Source organism: Macrotis lagotis, chromosome 2, assembly GCF_037893015.1.
Source record: "Macrotis lagotis isolate mMagLag1 chromosome 2, bilby.v1.9.chrom.fasta, whole genome shotgun sequence".
Classification (NCBI taxonomy): Eukaryota; Metazoa; Chordata; class Mammalia; order Peramelemorphia; family Peramelidae; genus Macrotis; species Macrotis lagotis.
Window position 1 is genome coordinate 302,347,442 of NC_133659.1, and position 18,091 is coordinate 302,365,532.

The 18,091-nt window shown below is 38.4% G+C and overlaps 1 long non-coding RNA gene across 1 annotated transcript in view; it reads right to left on the minus strand.

Annotated features, from left to right (window-relative positions):
- LOC141511759 (uncharacterized) overlaps positions 1 to 16,504 on the minus strand; it is a 58,680-nt gene extending 42,176 nt beyond the window's left edge. Inside the window, exons 1-2 of the long non-coding RNA XR_012475390.1 lie at positions 16,363 to 16,504; positions 14,402 to 14,485 (exon numbers count right to left, since the gene is read on the minus strand). This is a non-coding gene — a long non-coding RNA (uncharacterized LOC141511759). The remainder of the gene's footprint in view (positions 1 to 14,401; positions 14,486 to 16,362) is intronic.
- Positions 16,505 to 18,091: the final 1,587 nt, after the last annotated feature.

Genomic DNA, 18,091 nt, shown 5'->3' on the forward strand with positions numbered 1-18,091 from the left:
AAAAAAAATTAAACAACCACACTTACAATATCTTTATTGGAAAAAATGGGTGATTGTTTCAGAAGAGAGAGAGAAATAGCAAAAGATAACAGTAAAAATGTCTTGGAGAGGCAGCTTGTTGGCATAATGAATAGAGCACTGGTCCTGGAGTTAGGAGGACCTGATTTCAAATGTGACATTACACATTGACACTTACTACATATGTGACCCTGGTCGAGTAACTTAATCCCAATTGCCTTGCAAAAGACAAAAACAAAAGTTATCTTTTAGAAGGGGAAATTTAGCTGATACTTGAAGGAAGTCAGGGAATTCATGGAAACCAAGAGATGGAGGTAAAGAAGGGGAAAATTTCAGGTATGGGTACAGATGGTGAGAAAGAAAAGAATAGAAAAGGAGTATCATTCACAAATAAATGTCCTTCAGCTTCACTAGAATGTAGGTTATATGATGAAGATTAGCATGTAAGAAAAATGGAAGAATCATTGGGAACAGCCTGAAAGGATAGTGAGAGAACTCTGCTGAGCCAGAGTGTGTACGGAGTGGAACACTGGCAATAGAATAGCTCTGTAGTGAGAACCTGCAGCAGGAGTTGGCAGACCCACCAGCTTGTCCTGAACTCTCAGCCCATAGAGAGTGAAGGGGTAGGGGGAGACTTCAGAAATCTCTCTGCTTAGGGGTGGCTAGGTAGCACAGTGGATAAAGCAATGGCTCTGGAGTCAGGAGTACCTGGGTTCAAATCCGGTCTCAGACACTTAATAATTACCTAGCTGTGTGGCCTTGAGCAAGCCACTTAACCCAGTTTACCTTGCAAAAACTAAAAAAAAACCTCTCTGCTCTCTCTGGGGCAGGACTCAGCTGTTTGTCCACACTCAGATCCAGGTTGCAGTTTGGGCTTCCATAGTACCTAACCAAGCAGGGACCCTCCTCACAGCTCCAGGGAAGAGGGGAGAGCCTGAAGTCTCTCATAAGCCTTTGGAGGAATTAAAATCTCTGTGGATTGTCACCAAAACCCCCCCAAAGCCTTGGAAGTGCAGCAAATCATAGGCTGAGGAAATGAACAAACAATAGAAAAAGAAGAATCTGACCATAGAAGATTACTTTGGTCCCATGGAAGATTCAGAAGATGACAAACTTGAAGCTTTTGTTTCCAAAACTTCCAAGAAAAATAGAAAATGGGTTCAGGGGGTGGCTAGGTGGTGCAATGGATAGAGTACTGGCCCTGGAGTCAGGAGTACCTGAGCTCAAATCTGGCCTCACACACTTAATAATTACCTAGCTTTGTGGCCTTGGGCAAGCCATTTAACCCCACTGTCTTGCAAAAACAAAAAAGAAAAAGAAAAAAGAAAAGAAGAGAAAATGGGCTCAGGCTATGGATGAGCTCAAAAAAGACTTTGAAAAGCAATTAAGGGAGGTAGAGGGAAAAAATTGGGAGGACAAATGAGAGTGATGCAGATAAATCATGAAAACAAAGTCAGCAACTTGGTGAAAGGAATACAAAAAAACACTGAAGAAAATATGTTAAAAGCCAGTTTAGGCCAAATGGGAAAAAAAAAGCAAAATAAAAGGTAGATGAGAAGTAGAATGCCTTAAAAATCAGAATTGGACAACTGGAAAAGGAGCTCTGAAGAAAATAACTCCTCCAAATGCAGAATGGAACTAAAGGAAGCAGATGACTTTACGAGAACCCAGGAAGAAATAAAAATTAGAAGAAAATATGAAATCTCTCATTGGAAAAACAACTGACCTTGAAAACAGATCCAGAAGAGATAATTCAAAAATCATTTGGCTACCTGAAAGTCATGACCAGGAAAAGAACCTAGACTTCATTTTTCAAAAAATAATACATTAAAATTGCCCTGAGATCCTAGAAGCAGAGGGTAAAATAGAAATTGAGAGAATTCAGCAATCACCTCCTGAAAGAGATCCCAAAAGAAAAACTTCCAGGAATATTGCAGCCAAATTCCAAAACTCCCAAGTTAAAGAGAAAATGCTTAAAGCTTCCAGATACAAGCAATTCAACTACCATGGCTCTATTGTCAGGACTACATAGAATCTGGCAGCATCTGCACTGAGATCTCTAGGTCTTAGAATATGATATTCTGGAAGGCAAAAGATTTTGATTTTCAACTGAGAATCAACTACCCAGCAAAACTGAATATCCTCTTTCAGAGTAAAAGAGGGACTTTCAATTAAATAGGGGACTTTCAAACTTTCCTACTGAAACAAGCAGAGCTGAAGAGAAAGTTTGATCTCCAAGTACAGGCCTCCGGGGAACTATAGAGGGGCTGGACAAGAAGGACTAACTATGAGGAACTTAATGATGTTGAACTGTTTGCATTCCTGCATGGGAAGAAGATACTGATAACTCATATGAACTTTTTCATTTATAAGAGCAGTTAGAAGGAGCATATATAGACAGGGCCCAGGAGGGAGCTGAATATGATGGCATAATATAGGAAAAAGATGGAGTCAACAGATGATAAAAGAAAGTGGTGGAAGAAAGAGAAAGGAGAGGAAGAAGAGGCTACGATATTTCACATAGGAGTCAAGAAGAAGCTTTTACAATGGAGTGGAATGGGGGAAGGCTAGGGGGAATGAGTGAGCCTTCATTCTCATCAGAAATGGCTCAGAGAGGAAATAGCATACACACTTAATAGGTTATAGAAATAGGGTATAGAAATCTATCTTACCCTAGAGAAAAATGAGATGAAAGAGATGGGACAAAGGGGAATGGGGGGAGGGAGGGAAGGGGGTAATAGGGGATAGACAGAAGAGAGGGTACTCAGATACAACACATTTCTGAGCAGGGACAGGGTGAAAGGAGAGAGAGAATAGAAAAAAATGAGAGTGGAGAGAAATACAGCTAGTAATACCAACTGTGGGAAAAATAATGAAGCAACTTTTTTGGTGGACTATGATAAAGAAGGCAACTCAACCCAGAGTCAGAGTAATCTGAACACAGACTAAAGTACGTCTTTTTCTGTCTTACTATTCTTAAGGTTTCTCATCCTTTGGGGGAGGAGGGGATTATGATTACTCTCAAAACAAGATTATTGTAATAATATGAAAGAAAAAAGAAAAATGGAAAAGTACAGTGTTTTAAAAGTCAGATGACATTATATTTGATTCTGGAGGCAATAGGGAGCCATCTAAGAGAGTATTATCATCCTCCACTAATTTACTAATTCTCTTCATGAAGCATTCTTTGCTACCCAACATCCCAGATAGAAGAAATAGTTCCCTTTCATGTGGCTCCCTGGCATTGTGAATGTTTCATGATCTGTGCTATAATTGATTACTAATCAGTTTTATTTCCTCTTAGGTAATAAATAAACTCCTTTTAGGGCAAAATCTTTTGCCTTCCAGAATGATCTTCTTAAAACTCAATTCTGTTAACACTGATAAAGATCATTTCAGTAAATTAGTGGACGATGGTGCAGAGCAGCAGAGGATGAAAGAATTGAGGAAGGAACTTATGATATCAAGAAAAACTTCATAGAGATAAACATCAGAACTATAATATATTTATGCTGTAATGAATTTGATTTATAAAATCAAGGTATCACTTTTTAAAAGGACTTATACATTTGTCAAATGCCCCGACCCGCGGGGCAGAAAAGTGGGGTGTCGAGGAGGACCCAGCCTGAAATGGAATGGGTGAGAATAAGGAGAGTGAGACCCAAGGATGGTGGATAAGGTCTGAGTTTATTTGAGAAAAATACCTGCTTATATTTTGTAGAGAAGGAACAAGGGGATTAGCTTAGGGGTGGAGTTGGTATGCCTTGGCCTGAGAGAAGGAATAGTCTGTGGTCAGTTTGTTCTTGATAATGGAGGGTGACCTTCCTTTATCTTGGCCCTTAGTATGCCTGGAATTTTGTTTGCTCCTTTTATCTTATCTGACAGGGGGCTTCTTGGCTCCTGGTATGTCTGGAATTTATTTGCTCTTTTTATGGGGGCTTCTTGGCCCCTGGCATGTCCCCCTTTTTTATTTTAAATTTATGGGCAGGATCCCTGTCTTAGGCTGTGCAACTTGATTTTCATGCTTGGTATCCGTGACCAGGAGGGGGACCTTAGCGAGGTCCTTGTTATCTCCTGTAGGATCTGATGTTCCCAAGTCATGGAGTTGCACTAAATCCCGTCATTGGGTATCACTGCAGCCCTTAGGGGGTGCCTTTCCTTGAGCAGATGCGCGCATACCAAGGTGGGCGAGGTGTAAGAGCAGCGAACCTCAAGGGTTCCATTTGGGGGGTCCTCACAGGACCCTTGGCTTTTCAATTGGTGATATAAGACCGAAACTGGTTTTCCAAGGGCTGAGGCAATTTGGGATTTGATAAAGTTGGTCAGTCTCCTGAAGGCCCATGGTCCAAAAGAAATTAGAATTAGGAAGCCAATTAATGGGCCTAGAAGGCTTGGGAGCAGAGTAGAGAGCCAGGGGGATGTGGAAAAACCAATTTTTATACCATGCCTCACCTTTCTCTCTCTCCCTTTTTCTTTTTTCCAGGCTATCCTTAACCCTTTGCAGACTGTCTTCTACCAGGGCCAAGTTTATCCTTAAAAAAACAGCATTCTTCCTTTAGTGCCTCGCAGAGTCCCCCCCTGTTGTAAAAATAACAAATCAAGACCGCGTCTATTTTGTAATGCTACTTCAGCTAGAGAGGCAACAGAATCTTTTAGGTGTTCTAACCCTGCTTGAAGTTCCGAGTTAGGTGAGGAAAAAGGGAGACAAGGACACAATAGTCCTTTTTCTCAAGGAATTGTTTGGTGTCCACAAAGGTGGTTAGTCCTGAGGAGCAGGCAAGATAGGTATTAGGAGGGGCTACAGCATATCTATAGGAAGTATTAATAAGGGTACTTTGGTTACATACTGTGTCTAGCTGAAGAGGGGGGAGCATTTGCGGGCCAAGGAGACAATTTCCCTGAGATTTTTGCAAGAGTGAGGCCTTGGGATTCCCCCAGTGCCCCATCTGAGATCATCTGTTCTGTTGGAGTGTGTGATGTTCCCGAATTGAGCAATACCTTCATAGAAGGGAGGGGAAGAGGAATAGCAGATCCAGCATTCTTCCAATGAAGAATTCTGTATCTGGGTCAAAGCTTGTACAGAGGCATTAATGAGGTGATCCAGTACCCAGTTCCTGTCGTCTCACAATCCCATTTTTACAATAGAAGTCCCCCGTTCTACCACATTGTGGGGCTGATGAGCGATGGTATCCCGGGCAAACATAAAAGGAGAGGGTCCCAAGCCTCTCTTTTCTATCTTGAGAGCCACAGCCTGTCATGCGATCATCGGACCCCCATACTGCGTCCCATCCACTGTTCCATTCGGATAATCGACAAAGATCTGGGTACAGGGGAAGCCAGGGGTGTCGTGGAGTCAACTTTCGAGGTACTCCAGATGCAGAATCCTTGAGCATCTTCGACTGACCCAAGTGTAGTTAAGTAGTTGGTATGAGCAGGACAGCGGAAGGAGCAGGCACAGGATGAGTGCCTTCATTCTGGATCTTTTATCTACAAGAGAGCACAGAGGGGGATTCCTCAGGGGGTTTCCCTGGGTGGATTATGTGATTTTACTAGATGCTCGGGTAGCCATCTAGCATTTTGAGCTGATGAATCATAAATACATGCATGTCCTTTACCCCAGGAAAGGACTGGGTTATGTCCTTGCCATTTGTTGGAGATGGGATCTCTCCACATAGCCTGTGCATAGTTGTGTTCAGTAGTGGGATGCCAAAGGCGATCTGCTGCAGATTTGGCATTAGCATCAAGGGAGAGGAAATTGAGGACAAAGAGGGCATGGTTAAGAATAGTTTTAGCATTGTTAAATCTTGGGGTAGAGTGTCTCTGACCCTTTCTGTAATTTAGTAATCATGTTTTTGAGCGTTTGGTGGGCTCTTTCTACAATGCCCTGTCCTTGAGGGTTTTTCATAAGCTCCCTTAGAAGTTTTATAGGTAGTTGAAGCAATGGTTTGACAATGATCAAAAAAATCAGCCTTCCAGGTGAGGAACTGTCCTCGTGTAAGTACTGCCTGGATGACCCTGAGCCACTCGGAGGGGAGAAGATATCCCCCACAGGAGATGGCTTCTAGTGCGGAGAGATTAAAGGGGGCATTAGGCCCCAGGGGCAGGAAGGCAGGGGCAGTTAGGTATGGAGGGGGAGCGGAGGCTAGGGGCCAGTCTGGGTTATTATATCTAGCAGCTTCTTCCTCAAGTTCTGCCTCATCGCCTGGGGTCTGGAGGCTCTGAATCTGGGTCCATCTCTGGACTGGGCTGGAGATTCTTATTTCTTGTAAACACTGGGCAGGTTATGGGCTCCTCTGCTGGTGTTATCTCAGAAGGGAGAGGGAGGATAGAGGGATTTGCTTGGGGGGATTTCAATAGCTGCTGAGGGAGATCTAGCTGGAGTTTTAGGGGGTTTCGCTTCCTCTTCTTTCAAAGACTTTATAGAGGCTGTACGCGAAAGAGGGCGAAAGCAGGACTCCGCAACTGAAAGAAGCTGTTGTTTTGTGGGGTCCCTGGTTGCGCTTTCCACTATGTCTCTTATAAGACCCCAGTAAGAAAGGGCTGAAACAGGGACGGCATCAGGTCCTTCTATTTTCAGTTTCTGATTAAGATCTCTTCCTACTTTCTGCCATTTGCCTGGGTGGATCTCAGGTCCTGTTACCAGAAACCACGGGCATACTTCATCTATAAAAAGGAAGAATCTAACAAGATCCTTTTGCTTTACTTTAACTCTCCTGTCTTTAAGTGCCAGTTTAAGGTCCCCTATAAAGACCTGTTATTTAGACAGCTTGGAACCCATGAGAAAAGAATGAGGCAGACGTCACTTACCTGTTCGTGGGGCTCTCCGGAGCGATCAGAGGGGGTCGCGATCAGAGGGGGGTCGCGACGATTCTTCTTTACGGGGTCTGCCTGGCAAGAGTCCGTGCCTCGAGCCGCACGATGGGCGCCACGTGCCCCGACCCGCGGGGCAGAAAAGTGGGGTGTCGAGGAGGACCCAGCCTGAAATGGAATGGGTGAGAATAAGGAGAGTGAGACCCAAGGATGGTGGATAAGGTCTGAGTTTATTTGAGAAAAATACCTGCTTATATTTTGTAGAGAAGGAACAAGGGGATTAGCTTAAGGGTGGAGTTGGTATGCCTTGGCCTGAGAGAAGGGATAGTCTGTGGTCAGTTTGTTCTTGATAATGGAGGGTGACCTTCCTTTATCTTGGCCCTTAGTATGCCTGGAATTTTGTTTGCTCCTTTTATCTTATCTGACAGGGGGCTTCTTGGCTCCTGGTATGTCTGGAATTTATTTGCTCTTTTTATGGGGGCTTCTTGGCCCCTGGCAGTCAAATGCCTTATAATCAGCAGGTAGGGAGAATGTGATTTGTGTGGAAACAACACAAAATTGGAAGTCCATTCATATTAGGGAATGAAAGAAATTGACTCAAAGTTCAATGGGGGGAGAAAAGAATTTCAAGATAGAAGTGAGGGAAGACTTCCTAGAAAAACTGGCATTTGAGCTGTTTTTGAAAGAGGGGTGGGAATTTAAAATGGAGAAATCAGTGATGAGGCTGAAGTAGACAGGGAAAATGGTAGGAGGGAGAATTTCAAACTTTAGGGGGAAAGTGAGTTGTTCCCAGGAATAAGGAGGTGGCAATCTCTCTATAGTCTGCACCATTTAGATAACAACTGGAATAGCATGCTTAGTTCTGAGTACTACATGTAAGGAAAAACACTGACAAGATAGAGAGGATGTCAACCTAGATAGTAGATATCCTCATAATCATGACATTGCTAATAATCAATTGATATGTCAACAAAGCATTTGTTTATTAAGTCCCTTCTCTAACTCAGGTACTAAACAGAGAATACAAAAGAAAAAGTAAAATGGATCCTGTCCTTAACAAGTTCAAACTCCACTGGGGAAAACAGCATATTGGAGAAAATATCAGAGAGAGAGATAATGAGAGAGAGATTGACAGACAGACAGACAGACGGATGGACGGATGGATGGACGAATGGAAAGACAGACAGACCAATTGATAAATTGATAGATTGATAGATCAATTGATTGACAGATCGATTGATGGATAGATAGATAGATAGATAGATAGATAGATAGATAGATAGATAGATGTAAATTAAATATAAGGATAGTAAAGGGGAAGGCACTGGGACCTGAGGAAATCAGGAAAGCTTCATGTAGAAGATTGCCCTTCAGGTAAACTTTGATGGATACAAGAGTCTGAATCAGAAATGAAGAAAGAAGTCTATAATGGAGATAGTCTGTAAAATTACAGAAATGAGAGGTAGATGGGATGACACATGTGATAAACTTTAAGAATGGATTTGAATGGATTGTAGAATTAGTGAAAGAGAGTAATGAATATCAAAGTTGGAAAGCTCAATTGTGGCCAGTTTGTGAAGATCTTTGACAATAGAGGATTTTATATCTGACCTTAAAGAGACACTTGAGCTTACTGAACAAGGGATAATCACATTTTTACTTTAGTAAAAACCTTTTGATATCAAAGCAGGGTGGAAGAGAATGAAGGTGAGAAATCATTGAAGGTCTACTGTAACAATCCTGGAAAGCTATAACCAAGGACTGAATTAAGGGAGAGGAGAAGGTGATTAAGAAGAGAGGTGTTAGGGAAGTAAAAAAGCACAATATTTTTTAATCCATCAGGTAAGTTTGTGAATTGAGAATGAATGATACTGAGCTTATGAATCTGAATGGATGCCTGGAAGAATGGTCAAAAATGGATAAGTTCAGAAGAAGAGTGAATTTGTGGAATATATGTGTGGTCCAAGTATGAGAAAGTAACCTTGCCTCTTCAATTACTTAATTTATTTTTATTTCTGGAAAGCATGTCTTTGGTTGTTATATATTTCCTTTTTGTTTCTTGTTAAATGACTCATGGATTTTATATATATATATACATATATATATGCACACACACACACACACATATATATATATATACATACGCACACACACACACACACACACATATATATATACACACACACACACACACACACACACACACACACAGACAAATACAAATATACATATGTTGATGCCTTCCTTCCTTAATTTCTCTTTCTTTCTGTATCAGTGCCATATTTATCTCACAGAAGGAGTCTGGTAGGACACTTTCTTCCCAAAATCTTATAAGTTTTATATTTTATGTTTATATAACATTAGAATTATTCTCTGAATGATATAATCCTCCAATAAATTCATCTTTTCCTGACTGTTGAAAGGCCATCAGATGGGAAAGTACTGTCCAATCGTGCCTCCTTTCCAAATGACCAGTTGGGACTGGCTCTGTTCTCTGTGGTTCTGACAGATCAGAGGCAAGGACCTTCTGGTTCATTACCTCTACCTCTTTCTTCCAATCAAGACACTGGAAGATTTTTCTTTTCTTTTTTGGTTTTCTTTATTACTGTATTTTCTAATGCATTATTAATTTTTTGCTGGATTTTTCTATGGGACAGTTAGGCACCTACCTAAGATCTCTCACAGTAATATATTAACTGAAACTCTTAAGTTAGCAATGTTCCACTGTACCTAGAGAACTACGTGAAATATGGTTTGAAGTCTGCTTGAATGAGGGTCTTGTCAGAACATTTAATTCCTATAGAATCATAACCTTCCTGAATACTTCATTCAACTTATTTTCCCCCTACAAAATACATCAGGGCAGATGATTCAAACAGTGGAAAGTTCTGTTCTGACCTATTCTAACCAAGCACATACATCACTGTGGAATATATGTAGAATTATGAGTGGAACACATTATTGAATAAAATTAATATTTCCAAAATTCTGTTTTCCATTTCCATAACTTATTCCTTTTCATATTAAAAGATTTAGTGGGACTGGGATTCATGGAATGCATTCCACATTAATTTTATTTGTAAGTCAGAACTTTTTTCTTTGCTACATGAGTACTTCAAAGTTGATCCTAAAGAAATATGAAAAATTTGAAGAGTGTAAAATTAAGGAAATCAAGAGGTATCTTGGATGCACAATGAGTTGCAATACTAATGAACTTGGGAATGTACTAAGAAATTGATCAGTTTTAAATTGTAGCACATCTCCATCAAAGAAAATAGTATTTCATTACATAGACCAGTTGATGGCATGATTAAAGTATGAGGAGACTATTTGAAATAAAATTTAGGAAAGAAGCTTGTGGATGCGAGTCTTTTGTTTGGATTTAGGGGAAAAAACATATTGTGAATCCCAGACTTGACTGGAAGTAGAAAATGCTCCATCCTTGAGAGAGGTTGTTCCTTCATCAATATGGTCTATATGCCATTTCCCATATTTCCATGTCATTCATTGACCAGTATTGTTGATGGGGAAGAGAGGATCCTGGAGGGGGTGTGAGCCAATCTTGTCTAGCCACATTATCCCTCTCAGACCCCCCCCCAAGAAAATAAGTGGAACTCTCTAGAAAAGAGGGTAGCCTCAAATCATCTAAAACTGCTTCATCTTCTAAAATTTTCAGTTCTAGCTCTAATTTATCATTCTAGTTAGTGAGAATTTCTATCCCTCATAAAAAACATCTCAAAGTGCTCATTTAAAAAAAATCATTAATGAAGATATGCACATTATTATTTAATATTACTATGGTAAATACCATATCCTCCTACTACACTACAATTATCCCTTCCAGTTTTTAGGGTGTGAGGGACACAGCACTGCTGTGATCTGGAAAATCTATGTAAAAAGTTTTGGTTTTCTCTTTGTTAGAGAATTCTGATTTTTTTTTCTTTTATTATAGTGTGTTTAAAGCACAGCTAGGGGTCGAGTATTTGATCATAGACTCTGTGTCATTTGCTAACCTTTGCACACTATCTGTGGCTTCTGTAAATGGGCCCCCCAAAATTCTCATTTAATTTCTTATGCTAACTCCTTGAAAATATAATGGGGAAAGATGTGATGTGGAAAGAATAATAAGCAAGCTTCCTAAGTAAAATATCTTACCTCAATTCTATAGCCTAAGACATTGCATGGTACAAAGTAAGTAATGCATGAGAAATTAATATCTATGTTAATTGATTCATTTCTCTGCCATCCAAGACTGTGAAGAACTCAAGATTAAAATGCTAAGGTCATTTGGACTTGAACATTGTTTTTGATACTTGGATTTAACATAGGCATGGAAGATTAGAAAGGAAGTGGAAATTTGAGTCAGAAGACCTGATTCAAATATCAGTTCTGCTCCTTGCTATCTCTGTAATTTTGCCCAAGTCTTTTAACTTCTCAAATTACTTCCTATTAATAAAATGTAGTAGTGGAACAAGGTTATATTAAGCATATTTTACAATTCCAATTCTGATCATCATAAATTTTACTCATATAATTTTTTTTTACCTATTGCCTTTCTCAAGTCCGGAAATATAGAAGAAAAACAACTCCAGTAAACCCATGTGTACCTTGGGAAAATCAATGAAATTTTCTGGGCCTGTTTCCAAATATGGAAAATAAGAGAATTGAATTTGATGGTCTCTGATTTCTCTTGCAACTTTGCAAATATGATCCAATAATTAAAATGTTTAGTCCTAGGATATTTCAGTGGTAAAAATATATGGATTAGCAGCAGGAGTGTAGTCAAAAATGACAGTCACTCTTAATCAAAACCAATTTTCATCTTACTCTACCAGTGCAAATCCTCATTAGATTTACAACAAATTCAACTAGTTTGAATTCAATTGGTTTTATAAAGCAAGTCTGTCTACATCTGAACACAGCTTAATTTCAAAAACACAAATGAAAATAAAGTGAAGATAAATTAAGAACTCAAAACAAAAGGTGAGTTGATAGGGTCAACATACCATTATTTACTTCAAAGGATTTAATGACTTATTACACCAAACAGAAGAAAGGACAATTAGTAAATATATGGATTATCTTTGAAGTATTCATTTTAATAGCAACTTGTCTAAGTAAATCCTTTTCTTTTGATCAGAGATTTTATCATAGTCACCATAATCTTCTGTATGCATTCCTTTGGTCATATCACTTCTTTGTTGCTCAACAGTATCTAATGAATACCTGTTCTATTACCAAATAAATACATATTCTTTTGCCAACCATTTAAATACTGCCTTGAGTTTATTGTAGTCATTTGCCCCATGTATCATTTTTTTCAAGGCCAGGATGGTTATACTTTATTCCACTTAAGGATTCTCTTATATCCTGCAGGAGTTAGATCTCTTTTTCTCTACCATTGGTTTAATCCCCCACAAACTGTGTTCCTTCCAATTTTAGGTGCCCAATGGCTGGATTCATTAACCACTCAACATAGAATTAACTTTTATAAATGACTATTTACATAAAAATCAGAAAGAACAAACATAAACATTTTCTTTAATATGGGGAATAGGAATAATTTTCTACACTTAAAATTCTCTGAAGATGGAAGATTACAATCCTATCTTACAGAAGTTCAAATTCAAAACTGGCAGTGTTCCTTAGAGAATCATTTATGATTCATTTATACATCCATCCTAAATACCTGTACTCCTGGATTCTCGTGACTCATATATCAAGCTAGATTAGTCTCCACTTGCTGAGCCTAAAACAGAGTAGTTAGACAACGAAATGATCTAAGTAGTTAGACAACGAAATGATCTAAGACCTTGGTTGCTTCTTGACATGTGAGGAGAAGGAATTTCCAAGTGTCATGAATGAAAGAATGAAGGTGTCCTTGACTCTCAAAAAGTCAATTCAGCAAAAGTTTTGATATTTTGGTGAGTCAGAGAGCTTTAATAAAATGGAAAGTTCCATCTATTTAACAAATAGGAAAATATTGCTCCCAAACTAGTAGTAGGCAGGGTAGAATGTCTATGAATGTTCCACAAGTGAAATGTGTAATTTCCCCAAATTATATTATGCTAAGGTTTAAGTATAAGGCTTGGACAAAATTATAGAGATAGCAAGAATCAGAACTGGTATTTGAATCGAGTCTTCTGACTCTAATTTCCACTTCCTTTCTATTCTACCTTGCTTATGTTAAATCCAAGTATCAAAAGCAATGTGCCCTAGGCTCCAAGTTGTCTATAGCACCTTCCATGTAGTATGTACCATTTTATTTAGTGTGTAGGTATGCAATGAACCCCTAATGCACTACAATTGATTGTACTTGAATGTGAGGTGAGATTTCCCATCTCTGAGCTTTTCTCTCTCTTCCCATAACTAACTCTCACTTAAATATTTCCTCTATGGAGACTTCCCTGTTTTCCCTACTGATAATGCTCTGTCCCTTTTAACGTTACTGTAATACTTTAGAAAATCTCTAGCGTGCAATGTGATATTATAAAGTATAGATATATTGGGAAACAAACAAAGTTTTGACAAAAGTGATTTTGTATTTATAGCACATCTTTTTGTAGTGGCAAAGAATTGGAAATTGAAGGGATATCCATCAATTGGGGAAATGACTGAACAAATTATAGTATATGAATGTGATAAAGTACTATTGTTCTATAAGAAAGCGTGAGCAGACTTCCAAAATGTCTGGAAAGAACTGTTTATGCTGATACTGAATGAAGTGAGTAGAACCAGGAGAACATTATGCATATGAACAGCAAAATTTTGAGATGATCAAATATGATGGATGCAGCTCCTCTCAGCAGTTGTCTCAAGGAGAATTGTAAAAAAACTTGTGATGGAAAATGCAATCCACAGCCAGAGGAGGGATAAAGCAACAGAATAAATCTGGAGTCTGAATGCAGACCAAAGCATATTATTTTCACTTTTCAAAACTTGTTTTTATATTTTTCTTTCTTTCTCATTTTTCCCTTGTAGTACTGACTTTTCTCTTATACCATGACTAATATGAAAATATATTAGCACAATTGTACTTGTATATCCTATTTCAGATTGCTAGCTGTCATAGGGAGAGAGAAAGGAAGGGAAGATGGTAGAAAAAATCTCTAGAATTTAAAGGTTTACAAAAAGATGAGTGATGAAAACTATCTTTGCATGTATTTGGAAAAATTAAAAAATAGACTTAAAAAAGTGATTCTTGTTCTCACTGACCTAGCATATATAACTCCAGCTTGTAACTTAGGAGATGACTTGTAACTTAGGAGATGAAAACCCTTTTTGAATTTGGGAATTTTAAAGTCATTTGGATCCTTTGTGAGTAATTGACTTCAACAGAGCAGTAGGGGTAATGAGGAGGGAGTAGCTTCATTAGGAAAAAAAAAATGACCACTGGCAAAAGGTGTAAACTCAATCGTATTTGGATAATGCATGCACAGATGAAATGTGGAGTTTCCACAAATTATTTTATGCTAAGATTTAAATACAAGTCTTTTGGGAGATTGTACAATAACAATATTTGAAAGTTATTTAGTCCTATTTTAAGGCACAATTAGAACTGGACAAGACCAACCTGCTCATCTCAGGAAGAATCCTCTGTGTAGTTAGGAAGTGAACTTTGAAGGTGTTATTTATCTTGTGTCCTCAGCAACACCATCTAATAAAGATTACAAATCGAAAATTTGTATTATCAAAGTCTTTGGCACTGTCTAATGCTGCACCATTGGTGTATGGAAAATGGGAAAACTAATGATACCTGCTTCACAGGATTATTGTGAAGATCAATTGTAACAAAAATATGTAAACTTTTTTTGAACATCTTAGAATGTTCTGTATTTCTTATTCCTATCATGACCTCCATTGATCCTAAAAGCAATCCAGTGCTACTATTATCTCATTGATTTATCTAGATGAGAAATTGAGACTCAGAGATTTCCAGAAAACAGCCCTAAGGTGACAGATATAGCTCATGTCTGAGGTGGAATTCTAGCACAGATCTTCCCAGCTTTAAGTCTATGGTTCTAACAATTCTTGTTGATTCTTCTACATGGTTGCAGAGTTGTAAGGAACATGAGAGAAAAGATTATACAATTCTGTTATTATAAATAGAAATAACTGAAACAAAGGGAAGTAAAATTATTTGTCACATGGTTAATAAGTAGAGGTAAAATAGGAACTGATACCTTCCAAAAATAACATTATTTCAGACCAATAAAAATACAATTCAGTTTTTATCAATGTGCTTATCTTAGGCTTAGCCATATAGATGATGGATATGTGAAACTAATGATAAAACTTCCTAAAATTATAGGCCTACAAATTACTGTACCAGAAGTAATGAGAAAAAATCAATTTTATACAGTTCAAAATAGAATGTTCTAGGCATTTTTCCAAGTTTTGGAAAAATGTTTATTGCTGATGCATTTCCTGTTGAACACACCTAAGTTTAATATTCATAAAAAAAATACTGGATAGGTAGGTAGTGTATCTAATATGCCTCTCTTTGAATCCCTATTGAGTCATGATAGATACTGTAATATGAATAAACATAGGATTTGTATACATTTAGTACTTTAAATTTTGCCAAATGCTTAACAAATATCTTACTGGCTCCTCAAAAACAGACCTATGAGGTAGATGCCATCATTATCCTAATCTTATAGATAAAGAAATTAAGATAGGCAGAGATTAGATGACTTTCTTAGGCTCATAAAACTAGTAAATGTCTAATATTTTTTCACTCCAGGTCCAGGGCTCTTTCCACTCTAACACCTAAGATGCCTCTGTTGTACCTAATTGAATTTAAGTGAGACATTACTGCACAAAGTTATCGCCTTCTCTCCTACAGAGTCAAAGAAATGCAGTTGAAGGCAAAAGGTTAACAACGTGATGGACTGTAATATAATGAATGACCTGATTTAGTCACCTTTAGGGACACTGGAAAAAATTATTCTCATCTTCCCATTCTTCCAGGGTGAATCTTCATATGCTTGGGGTAGACATCCTCCTAACTCACTGATGGGGTTGAGATCTTTTAGTTACTCAGGTTGATTCACCCCATCTGCACTGTGACCACTGTACATCCAATGGCTTCTCAGGGCCATAAGTGAGAGTTGGGGGAAAGGTAGATCCCAAAGATGGATAAGTACCCTGACAAGGGCTGTGAAGTATCCTCACAGACCTACAGACAGAATCTGTCTTAGTAAACTTTTCTATATATAGCCAACAATAATGTTCTCCCCTGGATGATTGATGGCTCACCTTTCTATCCCAGTCTTGAGACATAAGAAGACTGAAGACCAGAGTTTAAATGACTTGTATGAAGACACACAAAAGACACACAGGAACAGATACCAAACTAAGAGAAATTTGGCAACATCCAGAATTCCTTTGGAGTCAAATCTGGAGAATAAGCTTTCAACATCAAGAGGTAGAAATGAAGGTGATTTCAGGGTAGTTTGTGTCCTCCATCCATCCATCCATCACCCAAGGAAGGTTACCTAGGCCCCTTCAAATAATCAGAGGCAAACTCACCCTTTAAAACAGTCAGTGGCTCCAGAGATCAGTGTAGGGGCATCCCTCTTGCAGAATTTTTGGATCACTTGGTCCTTCTGAGCATAAGAAAAAGTATTTCACTCTTTTTCTCATCCAATTTATTGTTATTTCCCAAACCAGCCCTTGTTAATACTTAGGGAACTCCATCAATGGCTAGACTTCAGGAAAGTCTTCTCATATATAAATAGAGAGAATGTAAGTTGAAAGGAAGAAGAAGAAGAAAGGAAAGGCAGGAGGCAATTCCTCTCATGAGAGATGGAGTTAAAAGTGTCTTCTTAATGTGAGTTAATATGAGAAGTGATGAGTCCTCTGGAGGCTGGTAGAGGTACTCCAGACAATCTGATCAAGCAAAGACTCCTGTGTGAGATAATCAGTCATTCTGGTCACAATTACACCATTTGGTGACCTTATCACTGCTCTAGCAACCACTGCAGAGAAATGCCACAACTATAACAGTGGTGGGTCTAGTGGTGGCACTGTTTTTAGCTCTATAGTGATCTGTCTTGGAAGAAAAAGGAACCATTACCACTGCTATTGTCAAGGAGAGTTATATAACATGACTTAGTGATGGTATTGTGGTTCAGTGTAATCATCAATATGGGAAATTTGGGAAGTTCTAGAATAGCTACCATAGATTTTGCTGTAGGAAAGCCTGTCATGGGGGTCCCAAACCCAAGAAGACCATTTATAAGGTAAAGGTATATATATATATTGTCCTGCTTTGAGGCATTCATGAATTTTGGCAAGAACTGGAAAAGAACCAGAAAGGTCTGACAACTGTCTTAGAGAAGTTGATAGTCTTCATACAACTGCAGACATAGATAATATCAAGTTCTTAGAGGTGATTCACCATGATCTGCCAGACCAAATGGAGGAAGTGACTGCCCCTTGGACTACAACTCTCTATTATCAAGAACACTTTATTTATAAGCCAGAAGCAGGGTTTCAGGACCCATCTCAATCTAGATGCTGGTGGATCACTCCCTCATCAGGGAAATGGGGTAAATGGCCATTCCATTTATTGACTGTGTTCTCTTCTCATCCAGTTCATTATTGCCCATATCTGCCCTTGTTAATACTTTAGGAACAAAGGCAGCGGGAAGATCATATAGAGGGAAAGTGGGTCAATAGGAAGAAGAGGAAAGGAAAGGCAAGAGGGAAATAAAGGCCTTCTTTTTACAAAATGAGCATAGGTTTGATCAAACCAGAATTGATAACAGATATGAGTCATTTTAATGTCCTCAACTCTTCCCTTTCAGTCACATGGTATTAAAAACCCTACTCTTACTCCCTATCTTCTCCCCTATTAAAGCTCCCTATAAAAACCATCTAAAAACTGACATGTACAATTTCTGTCATGAGGGAGGGAGTTAAAAGTTATTTAAGGTGAGCTAACAATAGGTTTTCCTTTCTAATATTTAATTAAGCCCTGGGTTTTTTTTTTTTGTTTATTTTTTGATGAATTAGAGAACTGGATGAGTGGAGGTTGATCAAACTCATTGCACATATGAGTTTATGTGTTTGTATGTATTAATGTTCAAGATGTGGGTGGACAAGTTGGAAAAATTAGGTAACTGCTTTTTTTTAGGTAATGATAGTGTTGCTATTTTTAAAAAAATAAAAAGACATTTGGATACACATTGACATTGTTAAAGGTGATATTTTGAGGAACAGAGTATCAGTGCCAAATGATAGTATGCAAACAATT